At 45.1% G+C, this 11,939-nt stretch overlaps 1 pseudogene; it reads right to left on the bottom strand.

Moving 5' to 3' along the window:
* Nucleotides 1-939: 939 nt before the first annotated feature.
* Nucleotides 940-1,035, bottom strand: LOC123954784 (annotated as a pseudogene).
* Between the last annotated feature and the right edge of the window lie 10,904 nt (nt 1,036-11,939).

Here is an 11,939-nt window from a genome sequence, read left to right as displayed (position 1 = left end):
CTGTTTGCACTGCCTTAAAGTCTATCCAGTTCTGACTTTCCTTTGACATCTGTTTTTACATTTTTATATGTATTTATATCTTATTTATTGTATGTTGCAGCAAAGAGGGGCACCTTACCTCTTAAGACTACAATGCAATCTTACCTGGAAGCCCTCCATTCTTTTCTTTTCTTTTTTTCTTTAAAGATTTTATTTATTTATTTGACAGAGAGAGATCACAAGTAGGCAGAGAGGCAGGCAGAGAGAGAGGAGGAAGCAGGCTCCCTGCTGAGCAGAGAGCCTGATGTGGGGCTCGATCCCAGGACGCTGGGATCATGACCTGAGCCGAAGGCAGAGGCTTTAACCCACTGAGCCACCCAGGCGCCCCTCTCCATTCTTTTCTAAGTGGGTTCTGTGCCCAAGGTCAGGCTTGAACCCTGAGATCAAGAGTTGTGTGCTCTAGCGACTGAGCCAACCAGGTGCCCCCCTTCATTCTTTAACCCACAGAAATCTGACTTCTATCCCCATGACACCTGTAAAACTACTTTTTAAAAGAATATCAGTGGTCATGATGCTGCTTGACTCAACATCTTTCAGTCCCAATCATGCTTGGTCTCTTGACATGCCTCTTGACTACACCCTCTCTCTCCAGATGCTCTGTGCTCCTGGCTTCTCCGGCACACTTTAAAAATTGTGGCAAAATATGGGGCGCCTGGGTGGCTCAGTGGATTAAGCCACTGCCTTCGGCTCAGGTCATGATCTCAGGGTCCTGGGATCGAGCCCTGCATCGGGTTCTCTGCTCCGCAGGGAGCCTGCTTCCTCCTCTCTCTCTGCCTGCCTCTCTGCCTACTTGTAATCTCTCTCTGTCAAATGAATAAATAAAATCTTAAAAAAAAAAAAAAAAAATTGTGGCAAAATACATGTAGCATAGCGTATACTATCGCAACCACTTTTTTTTTTTTTAATATGGAATGCTTCATGAATTTGCATGTCATCCTTGCTAATCTCCTCTGTATCCTTCCAATTTTTTAGTATATGTGCAGCCGAAGCGAGCACTCTCAACCACTTTTAAACCTATGGTTCCGTGGCATTAAGTACGTTCACATTGTTGAGCCACCAGTACCACTGTCCGTCTCCAAAATTCTTTCCGTCTTGCACAACTGGAATTTTACACCCATGAAACACTAGCTCCCCATTCCTCTTTTCCCCTAGTCCTTGACACCAGCATTCTGATTTCTGTCCCTGCTCCAGGGAATCGAGAATTTGACAGCTCCGGGTACCTCAAACAAGCCGGGTCATGCAATGATTTTCCTATGGTGACCGGTTCACTTCACTCGTCATAATTGTCCTTAGGGCTCATCCAGGCGACAACACACACTTTATTTCCTTTCTAATCCCTGGTGACTTCTTGTTAGTCTCCTCTTTGTTATTCTGTGTCTTAAATATTAGGGTTCTGGAATGTCTGGCGGGCTCAGCCAGTAGAGCTTGTGACTCTTGATCTCAGGGTGAATTTGAGCCCCATGTGTGGTGTGGAGTTTACTTAAGGAAAAAATTAAAATCCTATATTAGATGGGGCTCAGTCAGTTGAGTCTGACTCTTGATTTTGGCTCAGGTCATCTCAGAGTCGTGAGATTGAGCCCTGCATCAGGCTCCATGCAGGGTGTGGAACCTTCTTAAGATTCTCTCTCTTTCCCTCTGTCCCTCCCTCCTCTCTCACTCTCTCTCTTAAAAAAATTTTTTTTTAATATATTAGGGTTTGTCCTGTACCTAATTTTTTCATCATCCCCAGTCCCAGGGTAATTTTTAGTTATCTACATACTGATGGGGATAGACCTATGTTTCTACTTCTTCCCCAAGCTCCTGGCTTTGTATTTGAAATTGTCTGCAAGACTTTTTTTCTTGAATGATTTGCAGGCACTTCAAAATCAACAAGTCCAAAGTTGAATTCCTCACCTCTCTTTCTTTGCCCACACCTAACCTGCTTATTGTTTCTTACCAGTAATTGGCACCATCGTCTACCCCGACCCAGTCCAGAAACTAAGAGGTAATCTTTGATTCCTTTTTTACTCCCTTCTGATGGCCATGGGTAACTCACTCACTTCCCATGTCCTAAGTCTCTCACATCTGGCCCATTCTCTACATCCCCACCGCATTCAATCCAGAACAGATGAACACTTTTCTAGCCTGACATGTGGACTCCAAATCTTATGTCTCCCTTTTTTATTCCTGAAAGTGTTACTTTTTGAATGTAAAACTGATCCTTACTACTTCTCCTTCTCCTTCTCTTGCTGCTGCTGCTGCTGCTGTTTCTTCTCCTCTTTTTAAGTTTTTTTTTTTTTAAGATTTTATTTATTTATTTGACAGAGAGAGATCACAAGTAGGCAGAGAGGCAGGCAGAGAGAGGAAGGGAAGCAGGCTCCCTGCTGAGCAGAGAGCCCGACGCGGGACTCGATCCCAGGACCCTGAGATCATGACCGGAGCCGAAGGCAGCGGCTTAACCCACTGAGCCACCCAGGTGCCCCTCTCCTCTCTTTAAACATAAATCCTTTAGTCGTTTTGCATTGTGGTTGGCATAATGTCCAAACTTCCTGGCATGGCTTTCCTTGACCACTGAAGAGTCCACCTCCAGATCAAGTCCAACAATCAAACAACCCCCAACAACAACAACATCCAACCTGGCTTTCCTAAGTCAGGAGAAGAGCTTAGAAGACAAATGCTGGGAGATTATGGCTCCGTCTCTTTGAGGTAGCAGGTAAGACCATAACTGCTTAGCATACATGTGCTGGTAAAGTTGACCCCAGGGTGCCATGCAGCTGCCCACGTGGCATGTGGTTATTGATTGGGAGCGTGAAATCCAGCAGGAGGAGGAAAATTCTCGCTGTGATATGAGAAGGATTGCCTCCTTCAGCCACGGAATGTCCTTTCATTTTCCTGTCCCCTAGAATGGTAAACCCAGTGGGCCATCTTTCTTTGAGCAGAGTCAAAGTTTCCAGTTTATAAATAAATGAGGAAACGACAAAATCTTATTGCCCATTCCAGGGGAAAAATAAACTAACCACTTTAAGAATCAGAGAGTTAGAAATAATTTCCTAACTCAATGTATGGGTTTGGAGTAAAAATGTGAGCAATCTGGTATGAATTAAAAAAAAAAATTATAGAAGATGTTTCGGATGAAGGGGGAGCAGCTTGTTGATGCCCTGACTGAAGAGCTAGTTCAAAGTGAAAATATAAAACAAAGGAAAATTATTTCTTTGAAACCTCTTCACAAGGAATAAGGGGAAAAAAGTGGTTTTCAGTCTTGGTTCAGGTCACCTATTTCTTTGAGAAGCTGTGGAAAGAGCTTTACCTTGGAAAAGCCTAAATGCAGAGCCACTTCAAATTCTCACTCATCTGAAATGGTCGATGGAATCCTTGAAACAAATCTTTGGATTGTTAGGGCTCCATGAGCTTCACGTTAGGAACCTCTGACTGGGAGTTAATGAGAACGTGAAGGGTGGGGTTTCTCCCGGCAGTATCATAAACACTTTTCGAGAGCACAGTTAAGGCAAACCAACATGAAGGACCCAAGCAAAGATTGCTAAGAGCAAAAGTTGGACCTGAGGGGAAATCCAGTCCCCGGGTGTGCCTAGGAGAAGCTTCAGAAACATCTCCAGATTGGAGGCTGTTGAAATTTAAATTGCAAAGCTTTACCCCACTCCCCCACACCGGCAGCCTTTGATCAAGAAAGACTGCAGCCTGGAAAACCAGTTCCAGAGTTAGATGACCAGGAGCTGGAAAAGGAAACGAGGAGGTTACATTCAGCCATCTTTTTTTTTTTTTTCCTCTCAAGATTTTATTTATTTATTTGACACAAAGAGGCAGACAGCAAGAGAGGGAACACAAGCAGTGGGAGAGGGAGAAGCAGGCTTCCCGCCAAGCAGGGAGCCGGATGCAGGGCTGGATCCCAGGAACCTGGGGTCATGATCTGAACCGAAGGCAGACACTTAATGCCTGAGTCACCCAGGCACCCCAACATTCAGCCATTCTTTAGGAAAATTCCAACACTTCCATCGACTGTGACTTTAGAGAAGAGACGACAGCCTGTTTAAGATAAATAGATGATTACATTTGACAGTAGGTCCTAATTGATTGGGAGTTTGATTAAGTAATGTAGTAATTACTACTACTTGGGAACGTGTGCTGGACTGTGACAGAAAGATGACATAGAATTAAAGCACTATAGGAGAAGAAAAGGATTCTGAATAATGTGACCTTCAGCCTTGAGATGTTTTGACATGCCTATTAGCTTAAAAAAACCGTTTTTCATGAATATTGATAAAATCGTCAAGCCTCCTTCGTAGAAACAATTACCGAGATGAGCTTTTACGTGTACCGTGTGCTCTAGCTGGGGACTCTGGCAAACGTGCAGAGTGTAAGAAAAATCCTTCTCTTTCTTGCACCCCAGCACCTGCATTTGTAGAAGAGGAACATACATAGCACCTCAAGTCTACAGACGACCTTGAGAAAGTTACCCTATCAGTCTTGAGGTAAGTTCCCCGGAGAAGCAGCTCTGACATCCCGTACTGATCCATACAATCCCACTGGGATTCTGGAATTGGCGAGATCCACTATTATTGACTTGGGGCCTTCTACAGATGTGCCAAGTGCCGAGAAGCTCTGTCCATGGGCATCCCTCAGATCAGACCACCGCCTCATCTGCCCGAGCGCTTTTGCTCTTTGTGACTTGACAGTCGACCATGTAATTGGCCCTTGAACTTGGCTCCCTTACATCCTAGCACCTCCTTGTGTTATCTGGTGTCTTAACTAAGTCCTGACTCTGGATCTATTCTTTCCCACCGGGGTACCATCTCAGGGCCCACCAGCCCAGCTTCTGGTGGCCAGCAGCTGCCTCTCAGCCCAAGGACTGCTTCCGGCAGAGCGTACTCTGCTCAACCGTACAGCTCGCCGGATGTGCCAAGGAATTAATAACTCAGGAGCGCACATGAGAGTGGTTGACAAATACGCCAGCATCCTTACCCCTTGGGCAGGACTGCTCTGCAGTGGGTGCTCTGTGCTGCTTTCTAGAGTTCCCTGGCAATGGTCAGGTCTGGGTGTCTCTACATCAGTAACTTGCTTGGCAAAGTAAACCCTAGGGCATCCTTCTTTCCCTCTCTCCCTCCGCCACCTCCCTATTTGTGTTTCCTTGGACCCTTTCCTGATCCAACTACTGCACTCAAACTCTTATCTCAGAATCTGTTTCTGGGGAACCAAGACTAAGATGGGAATCTCAAACTTACCATGTCCAGAACAAATCCTAACTCATTTGCCTCTCTATCCTCCACTCATATCTAATTACATCCAAACTATTTCTATCTCCCCTACCTCCCACTTGGGCAGGCTCATATGTGGGAGTCCTCTTTAATTATCTTCCTCCCTCAAACCCTGTATCCAACCAATCAGCAAGCTCCATGGTCTCTACTCCCAAGATAAATCCTGACTTTGACCACTGCTCATCAGCTTCCCTGCCAGAACCCTAATCCAGGTCGCTATCCTCTCATACCCTCCCTGCTACAACCCCTTACTGCTTCCCCATTTCCAGTCATCACCCTACAGCTCACTTACACCTGATAGCCAGTGTGATCTGCAAAAGTCAAAGTCAATCTTGTTACTCTCCCGCTCTAACCCTGAAATGGCTCCCATTCCCACCAGAATAGACCCAGACTCCTGGCCCATATGCTCCTGCCTGCCTTTCCACTCCCTGTCTTCTAGCACATTCCCTCTAGTATACTTACATTCCTCCTTTCTGTTGCTTACACACACCAAGCAAACTCTTGCCTTAGGTTTTTGCATTTGTTCATTCCTCTATCCAGAATGTTCTTCCTCCGGAGATTTGCACTCATTGTTATGGAGGCTGCTGAGATCCCACTTCAGAACTGAAGGACTTGCTCCCCATTTGCAGAAAGTGTTGCCAGCAGACAGTCCTCAGCTGTCACTGTCCTCGGGGAGCTCCCCCCAGCCAGGAGAGCTGCCTCTCCCAAGGTCATGTTTCCTTTCTGGAGTAGTCCATATCTAATGACTAATTTTTGCAGAGGCATAAATGACTGTCCCCCTTGCCCCAACTTGGGGCAACTCCAAAAGGCCGTCTCCACTCCTGAGGCCTCATTGGGATGGTATCTGCCAATGCTGCTTCCTCTCTCCTTTCCATGGGGGTTGATCTCCGCTCCCCACGCTGTAATCAATGCCTTGTGTGCTAATTTCCACCCAGAGTCTGTTTCTCGAGGAAACTGACCAGCAACACTCACCATGGAGGACCACCTCTTCACAGGATCATCTCTTCACAGGCCTGACCATGCAGTCTAACGTAGTATCCCACCGCTAAATGATTGAAGACAAGCCCTCGTGAAATATAATGGGGAGCCACGTGACTGCAGCAAACCTTGTGGGGAGTTGCAAAGCAACAGGTGCAGTTAGAGAGCATGGAAGGGGGACTCTCGGGATGCCAGATGGGTTAGGGAAGCTCCATAGAGGGCTTGGATTTCCTGTGGTCCTGATGAACCCAGGGTTGACATGTCAAGATTCTGGACTCTTTCTTTCTCTCCTCTGCTTAGAAATTGGAGGAGCATGATTTCAATCCTGTCCTTCCATGGGGGTGATTGATGGCCACTTGGGTGGATGGTCCCCAACTGATCCATGAATCGGTGACCACGTAAAGGGCATCTCGATGGTGACCACGTAGAGGGCATTTCGATGGTGACTTCACATCTTTCGCTTGCCCGTTAGGGAAACTGATAAAAAGGAATGGATGAAAGACTTCTGCATGTTGGAATCACAGTGCTATGATAATGGAAGCAAAGCAGGTTTCTGCATGGGCGAAAAAACCAGCTGCCTCTGCCTTCCCCCAGCAAATGCTGTTCAAATGCTAATCCTAAACTCAATTCCTCTCTCATATAGCGAACTTCCTGGCCACTTCTCTGTAGCATTAATTAGTGCATACTGAGAAATTCAAGCTCATTTCAGCACCAGCCCAACAAAACAATTAAAAGAAGGGCACGCCAACTGTGAGAACATTTCATGCCATCCCACTCGACCGATGAACTAGTGGCTTATTTCCTTTCTTTCTATTTTTTTTTCAACCACTGATATGTATAATAATCAATGAAATGTATTTGTTAGATATTTGTGTTTACAATAGGAAAGTTATAGTATTGTTCTCCGTTACCACTGATGATTTAAGAGACGTTGAGTAATTACAGGTATTTGACAAGTTATCTGATTACTCTACCTAATTTAGATTACTAAGATCCAGGCCCTGGGTGAATTTACCAAGCAATACTGTAAAGCGCTCATTTTCATACAGAACATGGGAAAAAGCCCAGGGATCTAGATTTAATGTGCAGCTTCTGGGCCCCACCCAACCTTTCAACCCTGACACCCCGGGACTTTCTAGAGGATGCGGGAGCTGGGCTCAATCAGGTCTCATCTGGACAATGAAAACGGGGGTACTGGGGCACCAGAAATAGCTCACTGGGCATCTGCGAGCATTCCCGTTTTCATTCAGTGGGTCTGGGCTGCAGCGTACAGGGCTGTGTGCTAAACCCCGACGCTTGCTTTAACCAGACAAAAGGAGAAGCCTCCATCCCAGCTGCCTGGGCAGCTGCAGCAGGAGGGAGGCCTCCACCCCCTGCAGCCGCCCACGTGGTGCTCGGCTCAGAAGCGTTTCCAGATCGTCGCTGGCAGAGCTGACCACCTGGACCACAGGGCCAAGGAATGCATTATCTCCCATATGTGCGAAAGCCAATGAATTACTAATAACGTGGCTGGACTTCTGCTCTCAAAGTGCTTTCTCCAGCACTCCGAGCCCTACCGCAGTGTAAAAGCACTAAGAACTCTATTTTTCCAAATAACGTTTCCTTCCCACAAATTAAAACTACTTCGCATGGGTTCCGGCAGAGTCTGTCCAGTCTGCCGCTAAGGAATAAGTAAGTGTGTAGGTGTGCAAGTGTGGTCCTGCCCTGAGCTCTCACTTCTCAAACCGGTCAGCCACCAGGCCCAGAACTGAAACCTGGAAGAGACCGAGGTCCAAGGGACACTAATTTGCCTATCTCTGATTGGTAGTGAGGCCGAGCATCCTCTCGCATACGCGCTGCCATTCCTCTCCTTTTGTGGAGTAAGCCCTAAGGTTTTACCAAAAAACAATACCTATACTCTTTTCATTTTTATTTTTTAAAAGATTTTACCTATTTATTTGACAGAGAGAGACACAGAGAGAGAGGGAACACAAGCAGGAGGAGTGGGAGAGGGAGAAGCAGGCTTCTTGCCACGCTGGGAGCCCTATATGGGGCTCGATCCCAGGATTCTGGAATCATGACCTGAACAGAAGGCAGACGCCCCAATGACTGAGCCACCCAGGAGCCCCAAGCTCTTGCATTTTTAAAGATGTCTGTTGAGATGGGAAATGGTACAGGGTGTATTTTCTCCACTTTTCTCTCCCCTTTCAAGCAGTAAAGGAAATTGACAAAGGGTTAATGTTCTGCCCTCTGGTAGGCACAAGATTATTGCTGGGACCAACTGGGACATGACAGAGACTGCTTCCCAGCACAGCTGGCTCCTCGCCCGTGGGTTCTCCTGGAAGACAACCAGTAAACACGTGGTTTCCTTGATAGTCCTGGGGTAATGATGATGGGATCAGCTTCTCCTCTCGCCATAGTTCTTCCACTCCAGCGAGCTGTCCCCCAGATTCAGGCTCACTCCCAGCATGTCATAAGAGGTAGAACAGAGGGACAACCTGAACTTGAGTTCCAGTTGTAGAAGTGTCCTCCAAGGCCCTCCCTGTTATCCACAGACAGGATTCTTGGGTGTTCTTTGTCTCCTGGCGCCAGCGTCTCCAGAATGCTGCCTCACAGAACTCTTTGCCTGTTTCTCCCTTTCCCTAGAGAGAAGCCTCTTTATCTTGAAACGGAAAGCCTCAGACACAAAGCTGGTCACCGAGATCATTTCAGATGCTGGTGCCCAAATTTGGACAAGCTCCCTGTCTCCAGTGGGACAGTCTCTGGGCAGCTTTGACCCCTTCTGTATATACTCCATTCCCCTGAAACTCAGCAGCTTTGGTTCCCCAGGACCCAGAGGTATGGTAATCTGCAGAACTTTTCACATCGTGAAATAAGAAATTCTCTCATTTGAAAGTTACATATAGAATAGGCTTCTCCCCTGATCTTCCAAGAGTTTGTTTAAAAACTGTCCTTTTGGGGCACCTGGGTGGCTCAGTGGGTTAAAGCCTCTGCCTTCAGCGCGGGTCATGGTCCTGGGGTCCTGGGATGGAGCCCTGCATGGACTCTCTGCTCAGCAGGGAGCCTGCTTCCTCCTCTCTCTCTCTCTCTCTCTCTCTCTCTCTCTCTCTCTCGGTCTGCCTCTCTGCCTACCTGTGATCTCTGTCTGTCAAAAAAAAAAAAAAAAAAAGCCTCTGCCTTCGGCTCTGGTCATGGTCTCAGGGTCCTGGAATCCAGCCCTGAATTGGGCTCTCTGCTCAGCAGGGAGCCTGCTTTCTCCTCTCTCTCTCTGCCTGCCTCTCTGCCTACTTGTGATCTGTCTGTCAAATAAATAAATAAAATCTTTGGAAAAAATAAAAATAAAAAAATACAAACTGTCCTTTTTGGGGATGAGTTTTTCTATTGCTTAAAAAATGTTTATTAATTCCTTTAATCATTTTGTGTATTTTTGTTCATCTTCACAATGAAAATAAAAACTGATTCTTTTTAATATCCCCGGTGAGAAGTGTGGGTTCAACTGAATTTTCCTATTACTGGTATTGAACCATGCAGATACATTATTATAGGAACAATAATTCTATTATTTGTTTTGATTTCTTACATACTAAATTTTGTACATAAATTAGAACTATTCTATTTCTGTTTGATGCTGTTAGCTTCTGTTTTTACAGCAAATCTCTAAAATATCATTTTGACTATTTGAGTGTTATAAAAAGATCAGTTTTCAGGTAAAGCTGGTTGTCTCTCACTATTCTTTTTATCAGTATTCCCTTTACTTTCCCAAATGAATTTTAGACTTATTACATTGAGGTCTGCAAAGCATGCAATTAGAATTTTAATTAGAATAGTGCTAAAACTCTGGTTTAGAATTAGAGAGAATTGCTGTATCTCCTCTCTTTTTTAAGGAACATGGTGTTTTGCTCCAGTGATATTAGATTCCCTTTTATATTTTTACTTGCCTCTATGAAAATTATACTATTTTAATTATATTTTCGTTTTACGTATAATACCGAAACTTGAAGATGACTCTCATAGCCAGACATCTTATTGAACTTTTAAATAGTCTTTACTAATGTTTGTGTTTACTTCTTTGGGTTTATTAGGAATACATTTTTGCCCGTTGAAAATAATCTTTTTCTGTGTTTCTCTGGGATTTCAAACTCAGGCCCTTCTTACCAGGTCCTGGTGATATGGGGAACAAAGGCAAAAGAAAAACATTAAATTTCCTTACTGTCTATAGCCCTTGAAGCAGGCAGGACGACATTCCTTTAGGAACTCAGCTGCCCGGATGTTGACACTTTGCTAAGGGCAAAAGACCATCTTAGCCCCATCCCCCAGGATCCTGTAGCTCTTCTTCAGCTTATAAAAATTCCTTTGGAAACTTCCTTTATCTCTACCCCCAAGGTTCATGTTAGCAATCATCTTCCAAGCATAGGACCCATCGATATTCATCTGAAGGGTCTCATGACTAAGGTTTTATTAGACAGTAATAAATGACCTTTTCTTAACGATAGCTAGCCCCCTCAAGGTTCTGGAAACATTTCTTCAAAATTCTTAGAGACTGAGGCTATCCACAACCCCCTCCCAACTTGAAAGTATGTCATGGACCACTCCTCACAATCCCAGCGCAGCTCTTCTGGCCCAAGGGTCCTGTCCCTGTGCGTTAATAAAAATCACCTTTTTGTATGGAAGACGTCTCAAGAATTCTTTCTTGACTGGGTGCTCCGAACCCCAACAATTTCCACATCACCAGGACTTTCACCACCTACCACAGGCAGTGGAAGAGATGGAGCCTTATGCCAAGGACTGATTATCTAGAGATAATAGGATCCTGAAGGAGAAAGTGACCCAGAGGGCAAAGGAAGGAAGCAATTCAAGATGAGATGTGACTCAAAGAATTCTACTTCTCATAACCTCCTGTAACGAAATAACAAAACACATGGACAAACTTGATATGTGAGAATGTTTAGAGTATTGCTTATCAAAGTCAAAATTTGGGATAAACTTAAATAGGAGCTGCAATTAGGAAATTGCTAAATAAATGATGGCCTCCCATGGAATGGAATAGTTTGTGAGCATTAAAACATAATGCAAGGAGGGGGCGCCTGGGTCTGCCTTCGGCTCAGGTCATGAGCCCAGAGTCCTGGGATCGAGCCCCGCATCGGGCTCTCTGCTCAGCAGGGAGCCTGCTTCCTCCTCTCTCTCTGCCTGCCTCTCTGCCTACTTGTGATCTCTGTCTGTCAAGTAAATAAATAAAATCTTAAAAACAAAAAAAAAAAAAACACAATGCAAGGAGGATCTGACCACTCACAAAAATGGTCATGAGTTATTTATTGAAAAAGCAAGATACAAGCTCTGTGTCATGCAAACTACAAAGGTAAATACGCATGCGCAGAAGAAAGAATGGAAAAACGTGCCACTTGTGTTTATCTCCAGATTGTGGCGTCATGCGTCATTTTCATCCTTCTATTTTCTACAAATGAGCATGTGTGACTTTGTGATTAAAAAGAACACTGCTATGGGCCGGATGCTTGGGCCCCCCCACCCTAAATCGTATGTTAAAGCCTAACTTCCAAGGTTCTTGGAGCTAGAACTTCTGCCGGAAAATTAAGTCAAGAAGGTGGAATCCTTCTGGATAGGAGGAGCATCCTTATAGGAAAGGACGGGAGAGAGATGATCTTTTTCTCTCTGCCATATAACGATATGGCAGGAGGG

The sequence above is a fragment of the Meles meles genome, chromosome 12 (assembly GCF_922984935.1).
Source record: "Meles meles chromosome 12, mMelMel3.1 paternal haplotype, whole genome shotgun sequence".
Classification (NCBI taxonomy): Eukaryota; Metazoa; Chordata; class Mammalia; order Carnivora; family Mustelidae; genus Meles; species Meles meles.
This window is presented reverse-complemented; position numbering and strand designations above follow the sequence as displayed.